Source organism: Manacus candei, unplaced genomic scaffold (assembly GCF_025592945.1).
Source record: "Manacus candei isolate 608988 ecotype Guabito, Panama unplaced genomic scaffold, ASM2559294v1 h1tg000046l, whole genome shotgun sequence".
In the NCBI taxonomy this organism is placed as follows: domain Eukaryota; kingdom Metazoa; phylum Chordata; class Aves; order Passeriformes; family Pipridae; genus Manacus; species Manacus candei.
The window spans coordinates 4,245,475-4,271,073 of NW_026138094.1; the positions used below are offsets into that span (position 1 = coordinate 4,245,475).

General features: G+C 48.8%; 1 long non-coding RNA gene across 2 annotated transcripts in view; it reads left to right on the forward strand.

The window, feature by feature from the left end:
* Positions 1-25,115, forward strand: part of LOC127475136 (uncharacterized) — a 121,570-nt gene extending 96,455 nt beyond the window's left edge. Inside the window, exons 2-5 of one of the 2 annotated variants that reach the window (XR_007906103.1) lie at positions 5,467-5,594; positions 15,862-16,007; positions 19,005-19,062; positions 24,727-25,115. This is a non-coding gene — a long non-coding RNA (uncharacterized LOC127475136). Of the gene's footprint in view, positions 1-5,466; positions 5,595-15,861; positions 16,008-18,689; positions 18,873-19,004; positions 19,063-24,726 lie in introns of those variants that run through there. The other variant, XR_007906104.1, reaches the window with a different exon arrangement.
* Positions 25,116-25,599: the final 484 nt, after the last annotated feature.

Here is a 25,599-nt window from a genome sequence, read left to right on the forward strand (position 1 = left end):
TTGAAGGTACTGGGAACATCACTGTCACCTTTAAGCATAATGTTTTCTCCTTAAAGTTCAAACATGGTTTTTGTAACCATCGCAGTCAATGAGAGTTTCACCAATGAGACCGTGGTTATGTAAAAATACTACTGAAGAGGCAATCATTTTGAGGTTTTGTATTTTAAAAGTGTAAAACAGAAAGACCTTCCTTTCTACAAAGCACTAACGTGTCAGAGAACCGCAGACTTATAACCCAAGGATCTATACCAAAACCTGTAAAGGGAAAAACTAACAAGAGGTTGTAAGAAAAGGTCGATGAAGCTGTACAAAAGGGTAAATATTCTGATGGTTTCCTCTCAAATACATTGATATTAGGTTCAGAAAGAATTCTCCAGGTATGTCTGGTGCTCAGTTTCCCGAGTAAATACTGCTTACCTCTGCTTTTAATCCAATGTAAGGCCACTGGCTGAAGGTTTCAGCAGTTTGTGAAAATTCACCTGAAATTTTCGATCTTTTCAGCGTGAATTCATGCAGGTTGCAGAGCTGGAACAATTGCTATTTCATTATATAAAATGCGAACATTAAACTTGACAGCAATTCCAGGGCATAAAATTTCAGCAGAGCCCTGGAAGCAGCAGAGCTGCTATCGTCGACCTTTGGTCCACCATAAATGGGGAAAGAGATGTTTGCTTGAAAGGGAGAAAGTGTTGGGCTTCTGGAGGCTGTTGCTGCTTTTATGAAGGCAGCAGCCTCCCATCAGCTGTGCTCGTCCAGCACTGGCTTCTGGGGCTCACACACCCGGCAGGGAGGTATAAACTGAGTGGTATAAAGGTGGAGGGGGAAATTTGAGGCAGAAATATCAAAAAATGCCTGCACTAAACCATTTTGAGAGAGACAGTTGAGAAAAGCACCCTGATTAGACATATTAGGTGTATGAGCTATACTGAGTTATCAGCAAGATATGCCAAAAAGCTGCCACCAAAAAGCAGCCACCGAAAAGGGCTGAGGAGTGATTTGGGCTGAGTGAGCACCAGTACTAAGCCAAAGGTCTGAGTAAGTACTACCTCTGAGTCCTGCTTCGAAGAGATGTTTTTTAGGAGTCTTGAGGAGCTTGGCACAGAAAGTGTTAAGGAAATACCAAGTATCAGAGACTTCTTATTTAGCTTAGGGTTGAGGGAGATCCAAGTTTCATGGTATAAATAACAAAGGAAGATCTAAATCTGTAATATCCTCTGCAATCCTCTTTTTTCTCATAGCTGAAGAAGCTACTGATAATTCTTTACTTGTGCTGATCAAAACCTCATCATATCCATCCTGATCCTTTCCTCTTTTGCTCTCCAAGAGGCACTCCTGTCTGACTGCCAGGCAGCTAAGCAGTTTTTCCCACTAACTCTGTGCTCAGGAGGGTGATGAAGCTGTGTTTTCATTCACAGCTTCAGAGCATCCCCGATAGAAAAACATTTTTCTTGGGTGCTGCATGTGTGTCCCCTCGGTACACTCACTGTGATCTCCTGCTGCTGTCAGAGCAGTGGTGCTGCTGTCACTGATCTATGAGTATGCTGTGATTTAAGTGGGTTTTTAAGCCCCATAGATTGAGCCAGGCAGCCAAAATGGAAAAAAATAACTTCAACAGTTTTGCTGCCTTCGCAAGGAGAGTGAGGAGAGACATGGGTCATTCTGTAGGAGTGAGGCCAAGACAGACAAAGCAAAGCTGCAGCTTCAACAAATCCACAGAGTTTAGTACAGGTAACATCTGCCAAGTGTTTTCAGCTCCAAGTAGGCAGCCCAACCTGCAGCCCACGATCATGAGAGGTGCATGCTGGCAGGGGCAATGCTGCAGAGCAGTCACCTCAGTGGTCTTTGGAAAACTGCTCAGCCTGGCTGCTGTGTTCTCTGCCCACACACAATCTTGGCACTAAAAACGAGTCAAATGACAGTCCATGAACCCAAGGCCCAGTGTCTGTGACCTGGTTGGGCTCAAAGCACACAAAGCCACGGCAGCAGCACCCAGGCAAACAGCTGCCATGTGTGTCCCAGGGAGGCCACAATGCCCCCATGCAAGCAGGGACCCTCAACGAGCCCCTCTGCTACCCGGGGTGCTGATAGCACCTTCCTCCTACACCTCCCAGCCCCTCTCCCAGCTGGCTGCTAGTGGGATGTGGTGATGATTTCTGCTCTTCAGCTGCTAAGCCTGCAAAGCAAAGATAATCCCCTTTCCACTTACACAGTGTTTGACCTGCCCAGTGCCCCGAGGGAATAAAGTGAAGAATGTGGGGTGGTGCAGGGCATGGGGGGGTGCCTTTGTCACCTGAAGGGGGAAAGCAAGGGAAAGTAGTTAAAATGGATTTAAGGATGATTTTTGCCACCAGAACTGCTTCAGAGGAGCCATAACTTGGTACCTTGTGTTCCTGTAAATTCTGAGAGCTTTGAAACTGTTGAATTTGAAACTTTCCTGATAATACAACAAATATTTCACATGTGCTAATGACAGATGTAATATCACAGTTGAAATAAATAATTGGCTCCTTTAAGAGCACTATGTTATTTCAACTGTGTTCTTATGGTTCAGATATTTCTATGGAATAGACATATTTCCTTCTGACACCTTTACAAGTTGGGTTCAAAATGTATCATAACGAAATATGGTCAAATGCGTTAAAATTATAATTAAAAAATTCCTTTTCACCATGACATGAAAAATTTAAAGCTGGTACCATGGAACAAAGTACTTTAACCTACTGGGTAAAAGGAAAGCAATGTTTTATTTTAAAAGTGCATTATTTTTCTAGAGTTTATTTTATAATGGTATAATGACATTCGTGGACCCTAAATCAGAAATATTAGCCCTCACAATTAATTAGCTCTTAGAGAAAATTTTGCACACCCATATTATGAATTACAATTGCTTGTTTCTGGGTTCACAGTGAGGACATAGAAGAGGGAGCAGCACCTCCCAAAACCAGCCCCCAACTGCCTTAGTGGCAGCACTGAGGGTGGCAGGGCCTTCCCCACTCTGCTGGTCCCTGAGGCCACTCTGCCAGCTGTGGCAGTCCCTGCTCCTCACACAGGATCTCCTCCTCTGGTTTCATGGGTTTGCAGTAACTCTCTTCAGAGCAGTACAGTCAGAACTGTACAAAATGTGCAAAGTCAGGGGTCTTTTTCCCGTGGTCACCAACTGAAAAAATAAGAAAGGAGATTTTGCTCTAAAAAAGTTGCACAAAAAGGTTAATTGTGAAGGGACTTAGTGTGGGAAACACAAGTTTGAAAAGTGGTTCTCTTAGAAAGTCATATGGTTCCAGAAAGTGGGAGAGGACTGGGACCAATGCAACTCCAAAACCGTGAACAGCAAACCCGTGTGAGCCAAATGGTCTCAAAGGAGAGAGGTGACCACAATCCAGGGAATGCAGAGAGCCAGAAGAGGGTGCTACGATATCTAATTATCCAGACAACTTATTTAAATTACTTTGTTTAAATATTTCTCTGACAAGGCTGTGAAGCCCTCCATCTGTCATGCACACAACCCAACTGGTCCTGGCTGGGCACCACCCTGAATTCAGTTACCCCATGGCTTGGTGTGAGATATGTTACTAGGCTGCTGCAGTCTGGGTAGGAGACTGCATCCAAAGAGAAGAAAATGCAGCATAAAGTTACCACACTGAGAGCTGTAGGCTGAGTGGAGAACACCTCCCTGGGCCTCATCACTTCCCTGGTCACCACTGCCTGCCTCACATGAGTTGTACCCTTTACTGCACCCATGGCTTTTAGTTGCTGTGTTTTTGCTTGTCGTGTAGTGTTATCTCCAGGTAGTTATTGCTCATACGAGCAATGCATTTGCAGGAATGCTGTGGTGTACTGGCCATAGTCCAGGTAATGTCAGAGATGGCTGCTTTGCGTCTCAGGATCCATTCTAGCTCATCTGATTTAAACCTTCACCTGATCAAGAGTGCCATAAAATGTACTCATAAGACTTATACTGTTCGTTACTTCAGAAGGTGCCAAATGCAGGAGGTGGGACAAGCCCCTTTGCAGACAGGGAATTACATTTCCCTGCTGGCAACCTGGAAGGTGCAAGAAAGGACAAACAGCCCTGGTCCCAGTGATGACATGACACAAAAGCCAAAGTCAGGTGCATTTATAAATAGTTTCTGTAGGTGCAGGTTTAATGTTTCTCCTCCCTGGGACACTGCAGAGACAGCTCTAGTCCATAGAGCACCTTGCATTGGGCATCAGGACTCTACAGTCTATTAACAGGAAATCTGGAAATTGAAGTAAGCACTGAATTAATCCAACTGGCACTGCTGCTAGTAAGTAGCTGCAAACTGCTGAGATCACAACTAGTTGTTTTAAAACACGTGAGGAGAAGCGATGATTTCCTGTCCTTGGGAGCTTTGCCACTCAGGCAGATCAAAGAAGTCAGGCACAAGATGCACCCTAATATTTTTTGCATGCCAGAAGTCTCTGTACAGTAATTACAGAGGTGGCTAGGTGATATAATTATGAAGAGCTGCCAGCATTTCCATTGCAATCCCCTTTGCACGTGGAGTGAGCCCCAGATGCCCCAAGACACAGTGGGCTGAAGGCTAGTGCTGGTTGTGGCTCCATCTCTCAGCTGCATCACTTTGGCCACTCAGGCCCTTCCTGGCCACTCAGGTGTTCCTGAGGCACCCAGAATGGGAGCAGCTCCACGCCAAGGAAAGAATTGTCTGTTTCCAAATTGTGTTTTAATGCTGTACTCAGTTCTTGCAGATGAATCCTAACAAGGAAAGACATTTCCAGGGGACAAGAGTGTGATGTTCAGGGTGTCAAATTAAATCCCAGGTGCTGGGTCTGAGATCTCGAACTGCTTCCACCATGGCACTCCACGGCAGTTTCCAAATGAAGCAGGTCACAAAGCAGCAATGGCAGTTGATGGGAAATATTTTTAAAGCTTATACTTGTTTCCTAATTTTTTTACAGATTTACGGAGTTTAGAATTTTCCAGAGCAAGTGTAATCTTCTATTACCATATTTTGGAAACAATTTTAGCGGTGCAAAGGGTTACTGGAACATGGGACACCAAGCAATGTTTTTACACCAGTACTATATAAGCAGGAGATTTGGAGACACAGGGTGAAAATAGAGTGGTTTTCCTTGTAGGGTATCATGTTTCTATTCCCACTCTGTTATAGCTCACACTTGAATAGGAATGGTTGCATGCATACTACCTTATGAAGCTAGTATTTTAAACTGTATGTTAAAATAGACTTATAAAAAAAAAAATCAGATTTATTGTTCTTGGTCTGTTTTTTCCTCCTGTGAGCCTAAATACAGTTTTCTCACCATGGTAATTTACACTGATAGCAAAGCTAGTCAGTGGAAGAAAATTACTCATGATATTAAACCTGCTGGGGCAATATGTGGCAAATAAGATGCTATGGAAGTTTACACATGGGTTAAATACCATGGAGACATAAAGTGCATTCCCTTTTCCTTTCTTGTCCATAGGGGAGACACAAGCATGGTACAGATCTGGTGAGCCTCTTCAGCATTTGCTCAGACCATCATATCAAGTCCAGCGCTCACACACACCCCAGCATCTGAGGAGACCCCTGCTGTCTTCTGAGGACACCCCGGTAAGTCCAAAATTAGTTGGAAAACTAGGAACTCTTAACCAAAAGACATCAGTCTGAAACTGCAGAAATACTAAATGGGTTTACAGAAAAATAAACATTAGAAATCCCTTTCAGATTGCCCAGGGAGAAATACACGTGGAGGGTTGTTCCTGTTTTGAAATACCATGTTATCTGGGGGGAGGTTATCTATTTGTCATTAGTGAACAACCACCTCAACAGCATGACATGCATTTGTGAGCACTGTGTGCTGCACCAGGGTCTGACCCCCAGATTGCTGGGGCCATTCCTAGTCCGAGGCTGTGAAGAGAGGGCACAGCCACCCTGCCATGTTTCCTGGGCTGAAACACCAGCCCCAGGTTTGAGAGCTGTTGGGTGAAGCAGACGTGAGGGCTATCAGCACTTTTTTAATGCCTGCTCTCTGCAGGCACCACACGGTAAATTGAGAGGCAAAGACATCCTGCAAGTGTCCATTTCAGCTCAACCTAATTGGCTGTGGCCTTTCAATCAGGCACTTCATGAAGACACTTAGGAGTGTGCCTGCTGCTCTTCTGCATGGGCAAACTGGAGATGATTTGAGCCACAGGTTAAGAAGGGATGGGCCACCCCACTGCCATAATCAGCCCTCATCAATCACCATGTTCAGCGTGGACACAGAAAGGCTGAAGTGCAGCTAACAAGGCTCTGTCAGTTAAAAGCTGGAGCTGAGGGTATCACAAGTGTTAAAACACTCTATTTACTATACTTGAAGGTAAAGCAATCTATATCCCAATGGCTGGAGTCGTTTGAGGCTCGCAGTTTGCTGACAAATGTGGATGGACAGATATGTAAAGATGATGCGTCATGAGCTCTGCTGATGAGTTTACAGCAGAAGCCTCTGAATTCACATCAAATGTGTCAAAGGGTGACAGAACTACATCACACAAACTCTGGCAGTTTAATTTGGTGTCAGCTATTAGTGTTGACTTTCAGCACTATTGCCGCTCAGTGTTTCTGCCAGCAAGGTGACACAGCCTCGCAGATTGCTAAATTTCTTTGTTGTAAGAAATAGGGTTTGCTCACTGCATGCTAGTGCTCTGATAGAGGAAATCCAGAAGGTCAGAAAACTGTTTTTCCAGGCTGAAGTACTCCATTTTGTGACCTAGACTTTTCATTACATTATTTTTGGTTAAGTATTTGATTGTGTCACTACACGGGGAAAATGTCTGCACTTTGGGTTTTTTAATTATTCTCAGTTGTTTGGAAAGGTCTTATTCATGTTATGGGCTCTGCTCAGCAATGCTGGAATTCACCAGATACACTGGAGGACTGTGGAAGTGTGGAAGGCTTTGAAAATTGAGTTTTCCATTCAAAACATTTTCAAGGCAAAATGGTGGTTTTAATACGTTTTGTTCATCAAACCTTTCCTTGGGAGATGATTTGGGAGTTTGGCAATAGACTCAAAATGGAAATATAGCGTCCTCTTCTTCTATCCCTTCTTAGCTATTGTTGCTGAACCTTGCAAAGAATTGGAAAAAATAGGATTAAAGTGGAGTAAAAGGGGGACAAGTGGGAAAACAAAAGCTAGGCTACTTGAGAACAGAAAAGGTTTTATGGGAAAGGTACCCAAACCCAAAACATTTCAAAATGTGTTATGTAGAACAGTTTCCTTCATCAACAGAATGGGGGGGGGGAAAAAGGACAATTGTGTCTTCTAGAAAGACTTAAAATGGTTGGTATCCAATTGTATTCCTTTGAAAATGTCCAGTGTGAAGGCAGATGTACCCAGACATCCTGTCCAGGAGTCCCTGCCGGGCTCATGGAGGGGGGGGTTGGCTTTGGTGCTCCCAAAGATGGAGATGAGAAAATACAGCTCCCATTGCAGTGAGATTGTTTAATACATACTCTCTATCATTCACCAGCATAAGTTTAAGCAGCACATAAGCCACTTTGACACAGCAATATATCATTCAAAAACAAAACCTGTGCACTCTGCACTGGGCAGGGGCGGATAGATAGCTCATCAGAGGGAGAGAGAGTCTTTCATCAGCTGCCTTTCACCGGGTGATGACAATAATCATTTCAACACAGAGTACACAACCTAGAGTGATGAAGGCAGCAGAACACATCTGGCCTGATCTCTTTAATACCGAATATTTTAAAAACCTGAGAACATTTGTCGGGGTGGTTCAACACAATGCCTGAGCCATAGGAGAAAAAGTTACATTTATTAAAAGAAGAGCCAGGAAAAAGGAAGACAAACTGCCTGTGCCAGAAAAGCGTGGCTCGTGCTGCATCCAGCTCTGACTGTTCTAGTAACTTCACACTGGAGATGTCAGAAGGTCAAAAAAAATTTTACAGCTTTGAGCATCTGATCCAAAACTGACCAAAGTCATTTCATTGCAGTCCCATGTATTTCAATAAGCTTTGGCTTGGTATGCTGTAGTTACATCAACCGAGCGCTGTTCTACACAACAATATGCAGTCCTGAGATTGTGCTTGTCCTCAGGGTATAAAAAACTGCTGTATAAAAGTGGTCAGCATCATTCCTGCAGGTTCCCAAGCGGGAAGTGGATGCAGAGCAGTGAACTTGCTTAACCAAGGCCACCCAGCAGATTCAGGGTAAAGCCTCACCTGGAAATAGAAAAGATCCGAGCCCTCAGGTAGCGTTCAAGGACATTTGGGTTGGTTCCAGCTACAAAGCAAGCTGGCAGGTCTGGGGGGGCTTTGCCAAGTGCTGTGTTATTTGCTGACAGTTCACAGGTCCCATACATGTGTCATCCCATGTGAGAACTGCACATGGATACCTCCCAGCCACAGTCTTGATGGACATTTTTGGTCTAGAGCTCAGGAACCCCTCCCTGCATCTTCTGTGCTAGCCCATAAAGGACTAGGAGTATGGGCACAGGGTATGTGTTTTCTCTGCCCTTCAGGGCCAGTGATATGTAGGAGAAAACAGCCTGTCGAGAGCAGGGGACAGCTTCCTGAGTGGACACACACAGCTCCAGTGACATATTTTTTTCTTTCATGTGAGGTACAGACGATGTCCCAAAGAAGACCGTTTGTGTTCAATTTAAGTGGTACTGGGCATCATTCAGATACTTGATGATTTTCCAGCAAGCAGGAGAACCTAAGAAAGTCTTGAGAGAAAGCCCTAAAATAGAGCAAAATTATGTCTTTGAGTTTCTCCAAGGATTTCTTTGCAGTGTCATCTATGTACAGACCTGTTCTCTGCTCAGCAGCAGGAGTTTTTCTTGTTCTGTGTTTGACACAGAGATTTTAATAAAAGTCCTCTGTTAAAAAATCCCCCAAAAGCACAGCTAAAAATGGAATTAAAATGGATTAAAAATCAATTAGTATATTAACATGATGGTCAGGAAAAAAAAGAGATGAAGAAGAGCATAATAAACAAGACAATATGAAAAAACAAAGCTAATTGCCAGCCTGGGAGAGCCATGCAGCACATTCCTAGTAAGCTGTCTGTCTTAAACCCTCTGGATCAAAAAGTGATTAATCCTACAGACAAATGTAGCCTTGATGGTAGAGATACTCAAAATCCCCTAAACAGAGCAATGAAGTGTTATACTTACCATTCTGAAGGCCTCAATTAAAGGGTCTTTAACTTCAGCCTTTCCCATTGTGTTCCCTGATGTACCAGGAAGCCCCCTTATGGCAATCTACTACAAGCCTTAAAAAAATACTCCTGGCAAAGCCTGATGCCAAGGTTTTCTGGAAAATATCTCTTTTTTTTTTTTTTTTAATTATTAAAGCTGGTTTTCTGCTTAGAAAACAGAGAGAGCTTTTTGACTGTCTGTGCTGGATTTTTTTATTCAGCACAATCTGGTTTATTACACATTGTGTTAAGTGAGGCCTTTTAGGCTCATCACTGCATCACTGGCACAATGCACTAAAAGGTTTTAAAAAACACATCACACTAAAAGTATGGGTGCTGGAAAGTGCTCTAGGCACTATTTGGCTAAACAAGGGACTGAAAGTCTTTATCAAAACCAGACATCAGTTAAACAAGTTGTTGCCTTGCCAAATCCCACTGTGGCCCTGTGGTGGTACCTGCCAAGGAAGGTGTTTGCTGGTGACTCCAGGCTCCCTCGGATGCCTCTCACAGTTATTCTCAGTGCTAAAGAAATGCTCTAAACAAACTTGCTAATAGAGAGAGTGAAAACATAGAAATTTGAAGAAAGCCTGAACAAGCACCCTCATTGATTGAAAAATTAGAATATGGGTTACCTGGCCGAGCTGAGGCCACTCAGAAATATGAGGCTCATATGTCAAATTTAGGGAACTTGAGCAAACAGCCACAAAAATTGGGCGGCTCAACTTCATATATTTGATGCCAGCGTGGGATATAATTAGTGCAAAACAAATGTATCATTCAAATGTTTTGCTCCATTTGCTAAGGGAAACCAGAATTCTGATGCTTATAAATAAGATCCTTGCTCTGTACAGTGCGAGACCCTGAACTTCCCTGCAGCACTGTGCTGTTTCACATCCCAAACACCGCTCATCTACTGAACCAACCGGAAAAGACAGTGGTTCCCAGGGGAGGAGGGCAGGGAGTGAATACCTTCCTGACCCCTACAGTTGCTCATTTTATGCCGTGAAACATGAAATTTGATTACTCTTATCATTAGCTTAGCTCACATAGCTACAAATGTTATTAGTAGCCATAAAATTATTGAGGCCCTTTTAAAATCCATTTTTAAAGAGTGTGTGACATGTATTAGCAGATCTGAAACCCTGATTTCAAATACCCTCACTCGAACATCAGAAACAAAATGTCGAGCTAAGCAACAGTGACAGGGCTTGAGACGCGCTAATGAAGAGTGGTGCCATTGCCTAAGAGAAACATTACACATTATTAACACATTAGCCTGCTAAGGCACTGTGCCAGCTGTAATAAGCAACCAATTTGGCATGCTAACTTAGATACACAGGACCATTCAGAAAATCTTCATTCTTTTTTTTTTTCCTCCCCAGTGACAAACACGTGGCACACCCCATTCCCACCTCGCTGAAGCCCAGAAAAATCACTGCTTAGCTGGGCCCCAATTCCTGTGCACAGTTGGTCACTGCACTATTAATACTTTGACACCAATCCTTCTGATGCAAGGTCCAGTTCACAAATTGGCTACATATATTATCTGTGCATGGGAGTGTGGAGGGATAAATCATATTCATTATTCACATTCATGAAATTCCAAACACATGGGAAGTACTGATGGTGTCCTTGGGGAAAAAGAAACAGCTTGTCAGAGATATCCAAGTAAAAGGGGTGCAAAATCAATTATGAAAGGAGGTGTTTCCTGCTCTAACAAGCTAATTACTGTACATCAAGTCACAAAGGGAAAACTGATGCTTTTTATTTTTTTAATGGAGGTGCTGTCAGATTAAATCAACTTGGAAGGACGACTGGGTTTAATGTATTCCCTCAGCTGATGCTCTCTTTAACACATTTACATATGCAAACATGTTAATATTCTGTCAGGATCCATGACATAGGACTGACAGGGCAGAACCTAACAAAACAGTTACATGACCCCACTCCTGCAGCTTATTTATGTCATTTACATACGCTGGTAACTCCAGCTCGAACTGAGAGTGATTGGCTTGGGAGTCACCACTGTGAAAGCAGGAGCATCTCAACAGGGAAATGACACATCCCTGCTGCTGGAAAGATCCATTTTAGGAGACAAACTGAACGTATAAATTGCTAATGAACTATGCCTTCCTGTCCAGCACAACCAGCAAAACTGCAGATGGTTGATTCCCCCTGGGATAAGAAATAGGTGAAGCTGGGGTATTTGTTAGATGGCTTCCAGGTTATCTGCCAGGAGCAAAGAGCCATGTCATGCTGCCTTTTCCACAGCACGAATACGAGCAAGGGGTATTTGCTGCCCACCTCTCCCAGCCCCTTGGCCAGCCCACACCCGTAGGGGCTCACTGGCTTTCCTCGAGGCTCCTGCCCCAGTGCTTGTCCAGGAGAGTGCAGTGCTTGTCTGTATCCCTGACTCCATTTCTCCATCCTTCTCTGCCTTCTCTTGCAGATTCACAAGCCTCCAAAAGCTTGCAGTCAGCAAAAGCTCCCTATGCACACAGGCCTTCACTTTGGGCAGTGATGCTCACCTGTGTTAGGGGTCGAGGCACTAATGTTTCCATTCAGTGCTCTCCAAAAGATTAATTGTTTTCATGCAGCCATCTGCACTAGAGGCCAGGGGTTACACCCTGCCCACAACAATACCGTGTATGAGCAAATACCCAGAGAGCAGTGTACAGGCTTGCAGGTCTCAGCATCCAGCTTCTTCCCCAGCATCAGGGCCGGGTGGCAGGGAGGGTCTGCATTGCCTCATTCGCCCAAGACCCCTTGCCCCCAGGTGCCAGCCAGCTCCCTGCCTCTGCCAGCAAGCACTGGCCTCAGCGCAGTGCTGGGGCTGCAGGGGCAGCTGGATCAACAAAAGGTCAAGTCACCCCACGTGCCTACAGGACAGAGAACCACACCCAGCTTTGAGTCTCACTATCTCATCAGAGTGGGCTTGGCAAACAAGCAGCTTCAGTGCTTTGGCTGCCCCAAAGCTGACAGCCAACCCCCCGTGGACAAACAGCTTCCCAGGGAACTGCACAGGCTGTGCTCCGTGCCTGCTGCAGCTCTGCTGGCCGGCATTTGCAGGCTCCAGCGGGATGGCTGCACCCAGCTGCGTCAATCTGTTTCCACCTCTGAGCTGACTAGAGCTGAAAGACAGATGACCTGTTATATATTTTCTTACCTTTAACTATTCCCACATGATCGGAGCGTTTCTGGGATATAGATAATAGGTCCACTCTTGAAGTCTTTATCAGGGCCACATTGTCACTGGTCACTGCAACACCGGGTGTACAGGGGAAGATTAGAAGGAGCAATCAGATTTCCGTTTGTGCAAAGAAAAGGCAGGAGAAATTTCTATACTTAGTGGTGGTAACAAGCTTCTCTCCATTGTATTCGATGGACAAAGGCTTGTTTTAAAAGAGCTGGAGCATCTCCCACTGCACACTACCCACCTGCAGAGCCAGCCAGGAGAGAAGGTTGCATTTTCTAGAAGGTGTTTCAGCTTGGACACTCTCACATTTCTTCTTCAAGAGAGGAATGTAATCAAACTCTTTACTCAAGCGAAACTACTAGCATAGCTCCACCTAAATGCAAAAGGAGTAAGGTCAAAACCTAGTCCAAATGAGCCAAACATCTGTTTATTTGCCTGTTGTCTTCTCTCCCACTGAGTAAGCATGGGCAGTGCTAGGGAAACCACATCATTCATAAAATGGATTGATATCCTTGAAGCTGTTCAGCTCCTTCTTGAGGAAAATGCACAACCTGTGTCTTACACTCAGATGGATTCACTCACTTGTGGAATTTATCCCTTGATACCATTGTCTGACATAGGCTTTCCTTCACATACACATCTGCAGACAGCAATTTCCTATTACAGATGCTGCCCATCACCTCCATGTTCCTTTTTTCCACCCACAAGGACTTCAGATGTAGGCACTTCAGAGCAAACTGGGACAGCCAAGGGAAGTCTGGCCCAAACTTGCTTGTGATTTAGCACAGACCCAGAAGGGCTTCATGGAGAGGACAGAGTCCAGTCAGCAATCCTGGCCAGCATGCTGTGACCCAGGCCAAACACTTGAAAAACAGAGCCCTTTTCTCCAGACTCCATTTTCCTGGTGCTCCCAGGCAGCGCTTGCACAAACAGGAATGGTAACAATGTTAATGAGGAGGGGCATTCCCCATGGGAAGGTGGAGCGGCTGAAACCTGAAAAAATTCACCCCACAGCAGCATGAATGCTTCCAGTCGGATGGGAGCTGATGGTGTCAGAGCACAAAACAAGGGCAAGGGAGAAAATGGAGAATGGAGTGTGAGCTGCAGGGTGTTTCAAACCCTGCCTTGCCAGGCAAGGTCCCCTTGCTCCTCCATGGCTGGAGTAGATGACTTGGGTCTCTGGGAGCTCTCTAAGGAGCCTGCCTTGGCCACACTAGCTAAGATGCACTCTCCAGTGAAGTCTGTCTCCTCAATAAAGGAGAAAATGGAGAAGATGGAGACATCTGCTGGGAAGCTGTCAGGTTTATTAGATACATGCAAGTTTGAGGACAGAGCACCTAGAGGATCTCAAGGAATCTGAGCTCAAAGAAATAAAGGCAACTTCAAAAGGCACAACCAGACCAGAGGAATCACTTAACAACAATAATTTTTTGCTGGAAATACAATTGAAAACACCTGAGAATCAAATCGGGATTCGGCCTATCCCCCTGCCTGGAATTGCAGCTGCTATTGATTCTGGGCACTAGATCTTAGGAAAGCTCTTCTGTAAACTCCTGACACCGGCCATTACAAGCGATCCCAGATGTGGAAGGATTTATGGGATCCCCACACCTTAAAATATGTGCAGATTAAAGACTGTGCTAGTTCTAAAGCTAGAGGGCTTTAGGGTGCTTGCTCCCCTCCTCTCTTCTCAGTGCTGGGTGTCACAGAGGTGCCACTGGCTGCCAGGGACAGAGCAGGCTCAGCCTGGGGACCATGGAGCCATGGCAGCTCGTGGAGTGCCCTGGGGTGTCCACAAACAGGGACTTGGAAAAACACATCTACAAATGCTCTATTGCAATCCATGAGAAATGGGTTACTGTCTCTATCAGGAAATCTGGTGCAAATCATAACTCACCTGCAGTTAATAGTCCTTACCCAGGAGAGCCCTTTGTCATGACTTGAACTACCTCACCAGGGCACAGAGGAGGGACAGGCACAGCTCTGTCACCAGCTGGAGGAGTCCAGGTCTGGGATGGTGCTGTAACCTGCTGGAGCTCCTACATGCCCCACACCAGCATTGCAACTTTTTGATTTCATCCCACAACTCCCATCCAGGGACCACAAGGCAGAAATGGGGAGACTGAGGGATGGATACACTGCTTGTAGACTTTGCAAAGAAAAAAGCAACCTGGTCCACTTTCTAACCATCCCAGTGACCCTAATATCAGGGAAAAAATTTGTGTTGACTCAAGTCAGGATAAGATCAGCCCCTTTCTGCTGCCAAAATAGATGAGGCTGTTCACAGTGGTAAATACTGGTGAGCTTCCACCAGAGAAGGCAGTTTTTCTTCTGTGGCAAAAGACAGGAGTGTATCTCCTCACTGTGTGTACCTGTGAGCATCACTAGAGGCAGGTTGATACTATGTAATTTCCTTAGTATTTGTCTTTAACAAAACAGCAGTCTTTAAAGAATTTAAAATGTACCTGATCAGAAAGCTGAGTGTATGGCATTTAGTTGGATTTGATTTTGGGCAGTGAACACAGCAAAGCAAGCTGCCAGCTTGTGTGCACACACATCTCTGAATTGTCTGAGAGATCTCAAAACTGATGATCGATATGTTGTCTGTTGTGGTAAACAGACATTTTTAAAAGATTCTTCCTTCATAGTCCACAGAAGAATTTGATTTCCATGCCTATTAAATAATGATAGATTTTATGACAGCAAATGTAAGATCTGCCATGTGACTGGGATCAACTTTTGCTGATAATCCAATATCTGAACCTATAGCAAAGTAACTAGTGTTTCACATCTCCAGTGCAGCACCTAGCCTGCTTTTAGAGCCCGATGGGCTGGACCCTCCCTTCTACCAGGACCCTACCAGCCTCCTGCCAGCTTGTCTCAGGCAAAGGAGAGCAAGACAGCACGAAAAACCACCAACATTCCCTGTGTTTCTAAATAATTGGGGGGTGAAGGTGTGAGGGAAGCCACACAAATTTACAGGCAAGGTATTGTTTCCTGGTTTTGTGTGTATTTTAATGTAGGGGTTGATGTCACTGTGCATGCTCAGATAATGAAAACCCATATTTCCATATTTTCTTGACACACCTGGCACAGTTTGAGCCTTTATTTTATCACGCCATGCTCTGTGCTTAGTCAGGGGTTGTCACGAGGGACTGCGAGCTCTGGCTGTGCAGTGGCACATGGTGTCCACCCCAGCGATGTACCAAAGAACCAGGGCACTCTTCCTTAGAGCAGAACTTCACTTTTTGCCAGCAGGTGAGAGACAGAGTCAGCATAAGTAACAGATATCATAAGCTTCTCATTAGCAAATTGACAGAGCTCAGAAACAGAAAGGCAACTTCCCAAGACCTGCTGCTTCATGTGAGTGGCACAGCTGCCACACAAATGCTTTAAAAATACCAGACCAAGCCCCAGCTGAGCTGTTTGAAGCCCCACAGACCCCTGCACCACTCTGAGTGACATTTTCTTTTGCCTTTAAGGTGAATAACTTGCAAAACTGCTACAGCCAAGAGTTTCAAACAGCTGCTCAAGCCCTTCAGAAAAACAAAGCTCTGAAATCATTAACAAACACTTGTGATGTGCTCCCATCTTGAAACAGAAAATTACTCCCCTTCAGCAGCTAACGGTAAGTATATCAAACATGAAAATCTATCAAATATATCAAATGCTGATATCATGAGGGGTATATAATCTGTCCTCAAAATGAAGGCCATGGGGTCTCTTGATAGGTGTCATCCTACTGAAATTATAGATGTTGTGGGTTTGCATGACACAGAGGAGCATGTTTCTATTGAAAGAGCATGGTAACTCATTCTTCTTTGCCTTGATCCTGAGTCAGGAGTCTCTCTACCTTTGGATACATGTGAAATCTGCTCCAGGCAGAGCAGCCCCAGTGTTGGGTGATGCGGTCAGAGACCTGTCTGATTTGAGGCACAGTGTCAGAATCCTCCTAGTCAGAACAGTGCCTCAGTTCAATCTCTGCCACAGGTTAGCTTCTTAACACACCCAAAACAAGGAGGCAGGCCAGCAGGGAGACTCTGTGAAGTGAGTCAAATATGACAAGATCCCCTTTTGGACCCACATGGCTCCCCTGAGGGAGGAAGGGGCAGGGAATGAGATGCCCAGATTGCCCTAGCCACTTCTGGGACAAACATTTACTTTAGATTAAGTGGCATGTAAAGGAGAGAGGAGCCCTCTCTGGCTGGCTGCTAGGGTTGATAGTTAAATATTTATAATGTCCAAATTAGCATAGTGGAAGCTCAATTCATCAATTTGTTCTGGTCTGTTTGTAAGAAGGAGAGGGGGTGTCAGGCACCCTGCAGGAAGTGCAGCCGTGGGTGGGCAGGTCGTGTGTGCTTCCTCCAGCACAGGGCCACAGCGTGGCTCCCTGCTGGCACTGACTTGTTGCCCTGGCTCACCCCTTCGGCAGGGTCAGGGAAGAGGCCGGCTGTGGGCAGGGCTGCGGGGATCCCTCCTCTCGCCCAAACCCACCTGGCCGGGGGGCAGCCTCAGGCTACAGGGGAGGCTGCGGGAGCAGCCTGGCCAGGCAGCGCCAGCCTGGGGCTGCCCACGTGGGGGCCGGAGAGGAGTGTGGGCTGCCCTGGAAGGGTTAAGGCTTTTCAGGCCAAAATCCCCCAACAGAAGGCAGGGTCAGCCTCGGAGCTGAAATCTAAGTGCTAATGACTGATGCCCTTCACCCCTGCACTGCCTCCAAAGGCGAGTGCCCTGGATAAGCCGGGGCCGGAGAGCATTTAACATTTGAACTTCTTCTCGTCGGCGAGGCAGCAGGCCGTTGTGCGCGGGGTCGCTGACCCCCAGCCCCACTCCCCCCAGCCCCTCAGCTGCCTCCCAGCCCTAATTGAATGACAGATGGTCAGCGGCAGGGAGAGGGCAGGAGCAGGGCCCCATGCCCCCGGCGCTCCTGCCCATGCACCCCCCTCACCGGCCGCCCTGGAGGCTGCCGGGCACCTCGGTCCCGCAGCCACACACCTGGGGGACAGGGGGCAGTGGGCAGAGCTGGGCTTGGGGTGCTGTCCCGAGGGCACCCCAGGACCAGGGGCGGCTCACACCAGGCTGATTCCAACCAAGACTTCACCAGTCCTTCTCATTTCTCTGCCACACAACAAAACATCACTGGATTCATGGGGATCTGACAGGTACAGAGCACCCCCGGGGGCTGCTGTCTCTCCCCTCCTTGCATTCAGCCAGGGGTGCTGGACATGTCCTGCCCTGGGTGGAGGATGCCACAGGTGACAGAAGGGGCCTTACTGTAACTGTAAAGGGGGCTGTGGAAATGGTGCTCAGTGGGGCCAGAGCCTGCCCCTGCCCCTTGCCAGCTACCTTCCAGGCAGAGCTGGGGAGGCCAGGGTGGGCCCTTGGGGGACAGGGCCTTTGCAAGCGCAGCCCCCACACCCCCCACTGCAGTCCACTGTCCCTTTAACAGCGAGCCGTGATTCCCACAATTACTGGGATTACAAGGAAAGGGTTATCGATTTGCAGCCTGCACTGTGTGATCAGCGCCTGGGCGGCCCCCCCGGCCCACCTCTCCTACTGTAAGCACGAAACCATTTATAAATGTTTTATTTCACTGATCGCCTCACCCTTGCTGCATAATAATAACCCCAGCAGCATGGCGATATATTCTCTCCACTCCCCCTCTCCCTGTGCCCGCAGCCTGCAAAAGGCACCAACGTGATATGCAGCAGCCCCTGATTTGTGTGTATGTTTTAATTACCGCCGGAGAAACCTGTACACAAGCATAAAAAAGGGTGAGGGAAAGGGAGAGCAGGCCCAGACGGCAGAGGCAATGGCAGCCTAATGCACCGCTGGCTGACAGCGACTTCCGCTCAGGCACCTTCTCCAGATCGAACCCTTCGATTGTAACTGAAACAATTTGCATACTGATTCCTCTCATAGCCTCCCGATCCATAACCAGCCAGGCAGCTATTCAAATGCAAGTAGCATCCCTAAATGCAAGGCTAGACTGACCAAAATGCGCTGTCCTACAAGCAGGAGGAGAAGAAAAAACCCTTGATTATTATTTCTATTTTTGTTCCTTTTAACCTTTAAAAGATTTAGCTGGAAGCTGTTGGTTTGTGACTGGGGATGTAAGGGAAAGAATTGATCCTGGACTGGACTTAAAGATGGAGCAAAATGGGGCACTGAAGAGATTTTTCGTTGTGGTTTTTTTTTCCTTTTTCCTATTTTTATTTTTACCTGAGCCACAAACTGAGGCTCTTTGGGGGGAAAGAGGGTCTGTCCTCTCTCCCACCCCCTTCCTCCACCAAAACCATCTCATCTCCTGCAGACCCAGGGAATACACAAATTGCTGCCTGTGCCTCTGCCTCTGGTGCCTGTTGGGCTGATGAAGATCGTGTAATTCTGGCTGTAAATTCTTGCGTTTAAGTTGGTCCAATAAAAGATCTCTCCTACACCTTATGAGGGTTTGGTGCTTTATTTTTTTTTTTTTTAACGGGACTGGCGTGGCAGCCGCGGTGGTTGCCTTTTTGGTTTTGGGTTGTTTTTTTTTCTTCTTCTTCTTTTTCTTCCTCCCGTTCTCATCTGAAATTATGCAGATAGATGATTTTTTTTACTATTATTATTTTGAGTTTTTTCCTCCTAGGGGGCAAATCTAGGAGGCAGCGGATGCCCGTCCCGGCGGCGTGCGGCGGACGGCGGGGGTAAGCGTGCCCAGCGGGGCACGGCGCGGGCGGAGGGGCCGGCGGGCGGGGCGGGGCGGGGCGCGGAGCGGCGGCGGTGGCGGTGGCGGGGAGCGGGGGCCGTGCGGCCTCCCCCGCGCCCGCGGAGCGGGGTGCGCGCAGGGCGGGGGAGGGAGAGACTTCGTCCGGCGCCTCCGCGCCCGCGGAGCAGCGGCCGCGGCCGCGCGTAGGGGCCGCGAGGAGCCGCCCTGGCCGCCCGCCCCGCCAGCCCCGCGCCCGCTCCGCCGCCGCGCAGCCCCGGCGCGGGGATGCGGCCGCTGCCCGCGGGAGCGGCCCCCGGAGCTCTGCCAGCCTCCATGTTTGGGGCTGCTTCTTGCTAAATTCACCGTGAATTCACCCCGAAATAGATCTCCCCGATAATTTTCTGCTAATAAGGGCCCCGCTTTTATTTCGGTTGGGATAAGTCAGCGGAGCGACGGCCATGGCGGGTTGGGGGATCGATTTCGAGCAGGTTCCTCCGCAGGTTCGGGCGCTGCACGGGTTCCCGAGCGTGTGCCTGCCGGGTCGCTGTACGCGGGAATAAACGATGGAGATGCGTAGATATTTTATTATTTAGCGGCAGCTGAGGGAAAGCTTTTAGGATGCCGTGGAGCTGGCTGGCTCCTCGTCCCTCTAAAATTCCCGTTTGCCTCGGGCTACGACCTGTTATTTGACCTTTAGACACCCCCGAATATAGCAGAGTTTTTCTTTCGAAATAGAAATAAACCGACGTGGTGGGATGACTCCGCCGAGCGGAGCTGGGCCCGGCCCCGGGCCGGCCGGGGGGGCCCTCAGCCCTCTCGGGGGGTGCGCGAGTAGGGAGAGCTTTCGGGCGGGGGCCGGGGGTGAGCCTAAGGGTGACACGCGTTCATTTTGATTTCATTTGAGGACATTTGATGGTTGTAGATCTTTCTCTGGTTTGTTGCATCACCACAGCTCACTCCTTAAAACAGTAATTCAAGATGTAAGTAAAAGTGTTTTCATTTTTATTGATCCTGCTAACATCTTTCATTACCCAACACGTAACCACAACAAATGATTGCTCATTTGATACGCAGAATTTTATCGACGCTCTCTCCCATGCCGGGGCGCGGATCCTAAATCCCGGCGGCTTTAGGTGCGGTGCTGCGCGGCCGCGTAGCGGGCAGGGCGGGAGGGCAGGCACAACCCGGGCCCCGCGGGCCCTGCCTGGCCGCGGCTCCTGCCCTCCGGCCCGGCCCTGCCCGGCCCGCTGTCGGGGCCAGCAGCGCTGTCCCCGCACTGGTCCTGGCGAGCGGAGGGCAGTGAGCCCTGGGGGGAAGGCAGCGCACCCCAGTTTGCCCCGCGCCCGACGGGGCGCACCGGGCCGGGCCCGGGCCGATGTGCGGGGGGCTGCCCGCGGGTGGGGGGCTGCCCGCCGGCCCTGCCCGCCGCTTTCGTTCCCTCGCAGCGAAACCCAACAAGTAGCGGGAGGAGAAGCGGCCACGCCGCCGGTCCCGCACTGCCTCGGCCGCCACCTACCCCGGCAGCGCTGGCGGCCAGGCGGTCCTTCTCTCTCTTCTTCTTTCTTCCGGTTTTTTTTTTTTTAAAATACACTAAATAATTTTTTTTAAAGGGACGTTTTGTTTTTTTCAAAAAATACAAATAGAAATCATCAAACCATTGGGGCTAATAGAGAACACCGAACGGTTTAAAACCGTGGATCCTGTTTCATTTACACGATCTCTTTCGGCTAACGGTGTGAAAGGTTTTTCAGGGATCAAACAAATGCTACTACTTTAACTCTCTTTGAGAATATTATTTTTGCCCTTAATACTAGAATGGAAGGCAGGTTTATGAGGAAAAGGCTCGAAGAATTGGTTTCGATGCAAGAGACCTACAGTGAAATTAAACTAGGTGGATTCTTTATTAAATGATTTCGGTCTTCTGTGGTTTTATGAAAATAAAAGGGAGCACTTTGTCATTTTTAACAATGTAAGTAGCCAATAAATCTAATTTTCACATTGATTTCTGTAGGAATTAAGTGATATCTACACTATCTGCTGTGAATTGTTTTTGGAAACAAGTGCGACTTTCTCCTGGCGGAAGCTGTTTTTTAAAATAATAATTACAATTTTTTTTTAGAAAAAGTACTTCTTATAGCAGCAGGTTTTTAAAGTATGAAAAAAATTATCTATGAGATTGATCATGTATATCCGAGACGGCATCTAGACAAAGAGTTTTATAAAATGCGCTAGGACAGGCACAGAGAGAGCATTGCATGCCTAAATGTCGAATACGAATAATTACAGCGAGGAACAGTTTACAGAGCCCTCGGTCTGGCGTCTGCAGAAGGGGGAAAAAGCAAAAAAAAAAAAAAAAAAAAAGTGAGCCAGTATATTCGCTCATACATGTAACTAATAAAGACCTCAGCCGAGGAACCCAGGGCACTGTGAGCAGCGCTGCCAGATTAAAACGTGTCCCTGCCTTAATTGCTAACTCGGGGCCACGTGCTGCCTGCGCGGGCAGGTGCCCTTCCCGGGGCGCTGGCAGAGCATCACCTCTGGGCACTCGGCAGGGATTTAATAGCACCTTTCCCTAAATAATAACCCAGATGAATAGCGTTCACCAAAGCGCTTTTGATCCCTATTATGTCACCGTCCGTGGGTTTGGACAGCCCGAGCCGCTGTGACCTCAAGGATTACTTCTGTCTCGGGGTACCAAGGCGTGTCCGCGTGGGCGAGGGGCAGCGGAGAGGACAGGAGCCCCCGCACCCCTCCCGGGGCAGAGCCGATGCGGGGAGGGAGGGCCAGGGCAGCCGCGTCCTGGCGCGGGAAGGGCCTCGGTCCCCGACGGCAGCGGGTACTGCCCGCACACACACGCTCCACAGGCGGGAAGGCTCGGCCCGGCCCCGCGTGTCCGGGGCACGTCGCGGGCGGCGGCTGCCCGGGGAGGAGGAATGCGGCTCTTTCCTTTTCTCCTCCCTCCCGTTACTCCAAGCTCTGCCCGGCCGAGGAGCGAGGCCATCCCTGTCGCGGGGAAGGTTTCCGCGGGCCCCTGCCGGGTTGGGATGGCGCTGGTGCCCGCGAGAAGCACGTCCTTCGCACCCCGGGAGTGTTTTCCTGAGGGTTTCCCAGGACCTAAAGCAATCCTGGGGTTGCAGACCTATGCGGCCCTCTCCGCCTGGGTCACGCGTGGATTGTGCGTGGACCTCACACTCCCCTGGGGCCGAAGGGCCGCCCTGGCGGGGGCAGCGCTCGGCTGGTCCCAGCCTGCCTCCGAGAAGGCGGCAGTGTAGAGTTCAAACGCATCAAACTATCAGAAGTCATTTATCCGGTTTCATAAATAATGTTCTTATTATCTCCAGCCCCCTTAATTCATGCTCCTGTCCGCTTGATTGCGGGGTTTCAGCAGATAAAAAGTTTATAAGTTGGTCGGGTTCTTGTTTTCCTTTTTCCATCATTAACATCATTAATATAAGCTATCAATAACCCTGTCGTTTGGAGCATAGCTTCACAGTATTGATCTGCGCAGCTATTCATCTCTGCCATAGAAGACACGGAATAATTTTCGCATTACAGTAGCTTGGATTTGCTTTTAATTCATATTTAAAGCTGCAACTGGCTCTGTGGAGCTCTCTGCGAAAGACTAGAGGCGCCTAATTAATAATAAGTTAGAAACGAAGGAAGGCACCAGCGGATAAATAATTAATACAGACATCTCTGTCTCTTTGAATATTGCTACTTTAAAAATTTAGACTTACCAGGGCCATACTGTAAGTCTGCAAGTTATATTGAGGAGATGATTTAAGAAAGCTATTTTTTTTCCTGAAATACAATGCTAAATTATTTACGGTGTTTTGCAATCTTCCATAAGTTCCTTCATTAACAAACGCTGCGGTTTGCTCCGGGGGGTGCGAGAGAACGCGGCTGCAGAGGGACCGCGGCGACTCGGCCGGGCAGCGCCCTGCAGCCCGCGGGGCTCGCTCGCTGCCCGCTTCCAGCCCCGCGTCCCCAGCCGGCCAGACCCCCGCCCTGGGGGGCTCCAGAGGGAAAAAGTGGGGAGCCCAGAGCCCTCGGGCAGGTGGTGGGGGCCACCACCGAGCAAGTCCAGCGACCGCGCTGCCGACCCCCAGGCTCCACGCAGCTCCCCTCGGGCAGAAGTCCGGGTCCGGGGGCGAGGGCTGTGGGAGGGGGAAAGCCAGGACCCCCCCCGGGCGGGCACCCGCAGCGAGCCCCCGCCGCGCCGCAGCTTCCCCTGAAAGCCGGGCCCTCCCCCGCTTGCCCCGGCCGGCGCAGCCCTCTGTTCTCTGCCTGCCCCCGACAGATGTATATGTTTTTGTCGCCAAGCAAGTTTCCAAGAAGCTCGACAGGGGAAAGTCTGGAAAAGTTAATCCCCCCCGGCAGCTGTTGGCTTTGGGAGCCTTCGAGCGTCACCTTTGACACGCTCCCCGTGCGAGGGGACCCGGTGCCGCAAGCTGTCACCGCGCAGGAGGCGCGGGAGGGCGCGGGCGGCAGCAGCCCCCTCACACGCCATTAAAAAAAAAAAAAAAAACATTAAATGGAAAAATATAATAAAAATAAATAATTAAAAAGAAAACCAACTCTGTCCGGTCGGGTGCAGCGCACTGTGGTCGCTGCCCCGGGCCGGGCCGCCCCGTCGGGCGGGCCCCAGTGCCCGCGCTGTGTTTGCTGGCGTCAGGCGGGAGATTACGGCCGTTTCATGGTGTCATTAGCTCGGATTTAAAAAGCACACACACGCCACGCAATTCAAACAAGCAAAGTTGCGTTTTAAGTCCGCTCCGAGTATCTGCTGATCAAATAAAGACTTAAGGGCGGTAACGATTATTCTGTTAAATATATGGTACTTGACTGCACAAGCAGTAATTGATTAGCGCACCGAAATGAGCTCTCTCCGGCGCTCCCCCTCCGCCAGTGGGGTGGGAGGCTCCGCGGGGGAACCGTGCCGGGGTCCGCGCCGAGGGGAGCCCACGGACGGGCACCCCCGAGGGCGGGGAGCTGAGGCTGCGGAGCGGTGTGCCGGCCTCTCCTTCCCGGCCCCGGGCCCCTGCGAGCCCATCGCGAGGTCCCAGGGCTCTCTGCAGCCGAGACGGGACCGGGCGCCGTCGGGCCCGGGCTCCTGCACTGTCCTCCGCGCTTGCGGCTTTTGTGCACCAGGGCCGCTCCTTCGTGGAGTCCTCCCAGAGTAACCGGAAAAAATGTTTTAAAAATAAAAGATGCATTTAGGGCTGGGGAGTGATGGGTGCGTTTCTACGGCCACCCTTTTCTAAGGTTAGAGATGGAACTCCGACGGCGGGCCGGCGCGTCACAGAACTCTCCAAATTGCTTGGGGTCGGGTTTGTATTCCTTTCTTGAAGAAAAATTTTATGCTGCAATTTCCTAAAAACTCGAGGGAGTAACATATTCGCTATGATGTTTGCTTTGATAACTAATCGCTAAAGGCGCGGAAATGAAATATTTTTAATTAAACTGTAAATTGTATACAGATATTGATAATGAAGAAGCTGACAACGTTTCGATTAGATCCGTGACATCAACTTGCGTTGGCTTGGGAAACAATCATAGCCGTTCATTTCGGTCTCGAAATGCTCTCGATAATTTTATTTTATCCTAAACATTTTCCGAGATCATTGACTATGTTTCAGGTCTATTTTTTCTTCTTTCGCAGATACACCTTTCCTTATCTATCCCTCGCTATCAGAAATGGAGACACTGTTCACGTTAACGTTACAAAAATTCAGAGAACTGTGAAAGCGTTTAGGATGGGGGTGTCTGGAGCGGTAGGAACTGTGCGGGTTCTGTATGTGGGGAGTTTTTTTAGCGAAAAATAAAATACAGAGGAGCCCCCTGAACAGCTCTGAGCAATGGATTTATTTCGGAAACGGGCTTCAGTGACTCTGAATTCTTACAAGCGTGTGTGTGTGTGTGTTAGTTGGGGGAAATATATAAACCCACTGTGGAAATTCTGAATTTATACAAGGAAGAAGTGTACTCTCTTCTAGGGCCGTCCACGCAACACAGTTGCACAAAACAGAAGATAGTTGTGATTTTAGAAGTTTCCTGCGAGCCTGCCCGGTGTCTGGTGTTTTGTTTTAGTTCACCGACCGCAGGCACACGCAGACTGTGCACACGCAGCCACGCACATGGCCGGTCCCGGCTGCAGCCCCCACGCCGAGCTCCTCGGGCACGGTCCCCCGTGAGCAGCCCACGAGGATACGTACCCGGTGCATGGGCGAGAGGCAGCGGCGAGAAGGCAAAGGGTGCCCCTCTGGGTCTCGCCGTGCTGGGCTGCGAGGTGGGGGTGCGAGGAGGACGGGCCGGACGTTTCGGGGTGTGCCACGGTCCCCATGCCCGCACCTCGCGGCAGGGACACACCTCGTCTCGCGGGCATTGTGGAGGGGCAGCAGGGCAGAAGCGGGGCCAGGCCTGGCTCGGACGACGGGGCTCCGTGCCGAGGCCCCTCTGCGGCCCTCGTTTCGGCCGCTGCTGCGGTGCTTTGGGCTCACAGTGCGGGGCGAGGGGTCTCGCTGCCTCGAGGAAC